General features: G+C 40.4%; 1 pseudogene; it reads left to right on the forward strand.

Moving 5' to 3' along the window:
• Window positions 1-76: 76 nt before the first annotated feature.
• The window catches only part of LOC122138402, a 9,741-nt pseudogene continuing 4,604 nt past the window's right edge, over window positions 77-5,213 (forward strand).

Genomic DNA, 5,213 nt, shown 5'->3' on the forward strand with positions numbered 1-5,213 from the left:
GACTTATTTTCTCTGATGATATATGAGTTTTGGCTGGATTCCCCATACAATCCATTCAAGCTGGTTTTCCCAGACAATGAATGTGGATGGTGATTACTTTCACTACTGTAAGACTTTAAAAATGACAATATAATACCATAAACGTTACATACAAGTGGTTTATACAACTCGTGAAAAATAGCTTTTGAAGCTTTGTGACATTTAAGGGTTATTAACTAAAAATTTTCTTTACTGAAGCCCTTATATCAAAATGTCCCGACTTTGGGGTTGTATTTCTGTGTAAAATATCTCTTAAGATTTACCTGTCTAATTCCTCTCTCCACACAGATCTGTGCAGTGGTCAGATTCAGGTCCAGATCCAGTTAGGTCCGCTGTATAGAGTGAAAGGATATCCCATCTCCATATCCTGTAATGTTACAGGGTTTACAGGCCCACCTACCCGGGATTTTCAGTTCATTCTCAAGAAACCAAATATGGAGTTAAATATAATCAGTACCAGTGACCCAGAATTTGCCTACGGAATGTTCTCCGGTAGAATAAGAAATAAAGAGATTTATATTCAAAGGCTGTCAGGATCTTCAGTTCTCTTGTGGATCAAAAATTTGCAGGAGAATGATGCAGGTGATTTGCTCTGTGTGACCCTACACACAGGTGGTGCATATTACGGAGATTATGATGATGAAAAAAAGCTTAATGGTAAGATATTTATTTATTTTGAGGGTGTGGGTGATTAATGAGATGATCTGGCATTTTGAGATTGTTGAAAGAGAAATCCTTTCTTTAACATCCATTCACATTCCCATGTATCCCAAAAGAAGGTGATTTTTATATTAAACACTACTGCATTATCCATCAGTCACCGATGTAGTATCAGCTGATATCAGTTCTCTAGATGCTGGTATTGCATTGAAAAATGCAAATTGGTCAATCACTTTTTGTCACTTTGTTAATACCATTTTCAATGACAAAAAGGAAAAAAAGACTGTTTTATCCACAGTGATTGCAGACACTCTGGAGGCATCATACTCTGGCTCTCCCTCTCAGAGCTTGTCTGAAGGTGATCCTCTTCAGCTTGAGTGCCAGGTCTCCAGCCAGACTTTTCAACATACTCATCTGATGGTCACCTGGTTTCTCCATGGTGAAGAGGATGAAAACCCCCGGCCAATCATTACTCTGGACAGAGATCTGACTGTAAAGCCAGGAGCTGGATTTGAGGATCGCTATCGTGCTGGTCTTATCAGCATGGATAAGGTGGAGGACACAACCTACAGACTGAAGATGCCTCAAGTGCAGCAGTCAGACCAGGGGAAGTTCTTCTGCAAAGCCACTGAGTGGATCCAAGACCCAGACCGTTCCTGGACACAGATTGCCCACAAAACCACCGCAGCATGCGATGTGGAGATTAAACGAATCGGTGAGATTTATATTCTGTCATTTAAGCCAGAGGCTCTCTGATTTTTACTTCAGCAACAAGATTTTACACTTAGCATCTAAAAAACAAAGTTTAATGTATGAAAGTAACAATAATATCCTTACAACCAAATGTTGATATTTATTCCCATTTATCTATCCATTTGTCTAAATAGCTCTTGAATTTTAATAGTTTCATGCTTTTTTCAGTCAATAATTCACAGCAGAGAAAAAAAATAAAAAAAATCAATGAACCTGTGTAAATGTATTTTGTGTCAGATTTGCTGTTACCTGAAGCAGTTTGTAAATGTTTTTGATGATAAACACAGGTCACACAGCCTACCCATGATGGCATTTTTAGCTTCTACCAAATGACAGATACATTTGTAGCATAATAATGTACAGCAGATGTCATATGTAACTATGTAGGTCAGAACCTGTTGTAATGCCTGAGTATGAGTGCAGTCATACACAGGAAGTTGTGTAAGAGAACCTGTTTAATCTCATGCTGTTTCCTGTGTCTCCAAAGTGGCCCCTGATGCAGGCTCCTTCATTTGTTTATCTGAAGGCTTCAAAGGGGCCACTACAGGAGTGGGAGACGCACTGGACATCCCGCTGCAGTGTGGAATGCACAGAACCTTCCTGGTCATTTCCTTTCTCTGTGACTTGGCTGAAGAACCAGCAGAAAGTGGCCCAGATTGGAGTCTTCTGGGGTTTTCTCACCATGTGTTCGACAAAGAAAGCCCCAGAGAATGCAGCAGAGATGAGAAGCAGTGAAAAACCAGTCCACATGGACGGCTACCTGCTGACCATCCGTTCAACTCTCGGACTGAGGACCAGGGCCAATACCAGTGTGAAGTATGGCAGGAAAACATATGAATGAAGATGGCACCTTCAAAAAAATACAAAAACAAATATCCAGTCCAGAGACTGTGAGGCATCCGCGGCTAAAGGTAATTAGCGATACAGTTCTTCCTCCTATGCTGCCATTGTGCTTTTCAATGTTAAGTATGGAGAAAGATAACGATGTTTAAAAAAAAAAAATCCTAAACCTAATTATGAGTGACAATAACAGTGACGCTTGCCTTGGAAATAGAGCATTGGTTTGCATTCTTTGCTGTAAAACAATCTAGTCACAGTTTTCACAACAAAAATGCTTGCATTAAAGACACTGACATTACCTTGTTTTTTTTTTTTTTTGTTTTTTTTGCCTGTCTGGGTCAGAGAGTGATCTGGCGGTGGCTCATGCATGATGAAGGACGCCAGACTGAGGAACATGCACTACAGGTCTTCTGCTCAGTGTCGGGATTCAAAGGTCCTTTATCAGTGTAGCGTATCAGACCCGAACCAGACAAATTAAAGATTTGATCGTGAGCATGGTTGAAACATGAGACAAATTCCACAGAAAGGCAACAGAATGTTGTAAATCAACTCCTAGCAACACAGTCTAAAGCAAGATAACCAACCAACTCTTTCAGAGAACAGCTTTCAACATTAACACCATTAGGAACAATTATTGACAATTTCACCCGAGAAGAGATTGTCAAATTTGGGGCAAGTAATCCAGATTGATGGTCAAAGAGATGCACAGCCTGACCATCACATGTAAACCCATGATAGTAATCATGATCACAAGATCCTTGGATTGACTTCCCCCACCTAGAAGACTAGAAGACTGAAATTCCTTCAAGGGGACCTTTTTAACCTCTGGTCTACACAGAACGTCCTTATGTCAGAGAATGGCACAAAAACTGTCTTTTACAGATGTAGATGCACCAAAATGAACTCAAAAAAGACTTATAAAGGAATATCAGTCCATTGCTTGACTCAATATCATATATGTAACCCACACATTTGACTATAATGTTTCTAATCACTTATTGTGTATGTCTTTTTAAAAACTATTGACTAGCTTAAGGATTCATATTCATGTTTAGTATGTATGTGTTTGAATCTGCTTGCTTGAAACGTTTCTGACCATCAGTTATTTGTCAAATGTATCATATTCATGTTATAGTAATCATTTCCAAGATTATACCCTACAAGAGCGGGAAAGTTCGGACCACGTGCTTGATAAGATAACATATGATTTATGATACCCCGAGAAAAGACAATATCTAATTGGTCAAGACAACATTTGAGGTGTGGCCAAAAGGCCAGTTTAAATACTCAGGACACCATCAAATTTCACTTTTAGCTTTTGCTTTTTAGCTATTGCTTTTAGTCATGCTTTTTGTCATTACGTTTAGCGTTCCTTGAGCGCAGTTCCAGCGTGCTTCGGCCTGCACGCCTGCTGCTACTTAACCACGATGAGAAGAAACACCACCTAGTCTTGTCAAACTTTACTTCTGTTCTTTTACTTTAGTTTATTTTCTTTTCTGTTGAGAGTTTCGTGTTCTGAGTTAAGTTTTGTAATGCTGTGTCTCCGAGTCTGACCTCGAGTGCCCGTTCAAATTCAACCTGCCCACAACGGCTTCCCAAGACGTCACTTCAACGACTACTGAACTTCCAGCCAATCAGCAACCTCAGAAAACCCCCTTTTCAACTACAACAAATGGCCCTTTACACAGGCAACGTAAGTAACTTACCTCCAGACTCTGATATAAACTGGTGTAGCTATCTAATATATTTTTAACCTCATTGAGGAACTCAGTGTGAGGGTTAATTAATTGATTGATGGTTGTTCATGTCTATGCAATTTCACGTATTGCTGTAAACTTGGGATTTCACATTTTCATTCTTAAACCCATTCTGTCCTAACTTTCTATCCTCCTGCAACTTGTGTGAACGTGTGAGTGCATGCGCTTATGTGTTAGATGTATCTAATAAAGCCTTATTCATATTGAAAAGAGAAGTATCTTGTGTTTTGTGCTTACAAGTTAATGTCTTAAACTGCCGATCTTGTTACTGTGCCAATTAATAGTGTTTTCACTATACTTTGGATATTAATATCCATTGCAGAGTTGATGTTACACGGCTCGTTCAATGAATCGCTGGCCGACTCAGTGATCAGCCGTAAAACAGTGATTCTGTTCAAATTCCCTTTAAAATCTTAAACAATTCCCTTTGAGCTAAATTGACCTGTTTCCCTTACATCAGTGTCATGGCAACACAAGAAAGACTCGGGGGCTTCCTTCAGTGATGTCATTAGTCTTACCTATGAGGGAGTGATGAAAGATGTTGGGTCAAGGTATCAGAGCAGAAATGTCCAAACATTTCATTCTCCAGCTGGAAACTTTACTCTAGAGCTTGGTGCATCTGCAACATCTGACAGCGGTGAATATAAGTGCATTGTGTCTGAATGGAAAGTACAGAGCAATGGCGAGATGAAGAAAGCCAACACCCACTCTCAGCAAAAAGCCATTATAGTTAAGAGTTAGCTCTCGATGGTGCCGCAGACGGCTGCTTCAGTGCTCGGCTCTCCAGTGTTTGTACTGTTTTTGTTAGTTTTTCCTGTTTTTTGTTTAACAAACACGATCAGTTTCACCAGGGAAGAACTGCTGAATATTCGGCAGAACACACCACAAGATCTTTTCCCGGATTTCAATTATTCAGACGTTTTACTGAACGTTGTTGTCGGCGGAGCAGCGGCACTGATCAAACGCTTCAGGACGCGCAAACAGGGGAAGCGAGCTGGTGCGCTCGTTAGACTCAGGAAGCGCGGATTTCGAACGCCGTTGCCTAGCATCCATCTGGCAAATCTCCGCTCTCTGCCCAACAAAACGGACGAAATCCTTCTGCTCTCTCGGACAAATATGGATTTCTCACACTCTGCTGCTCTGTGTTTCACGGAAACCTGGTTC

This window comes from Cyprinus carpio, chromosome B9 (assembly GCF_018340385.1).
Source record: "Cyprinus carpio isolate SPL01 chromosome B9, ASM1834038v1, whole genome shotgun sequence".
Taxonomy (NCBI): Eukaryota; Metazoa; Chordata; class Actinopteri; order Cypriniformes; family Cyprinidae; genus Cyprinus; species Cyprinus carpio.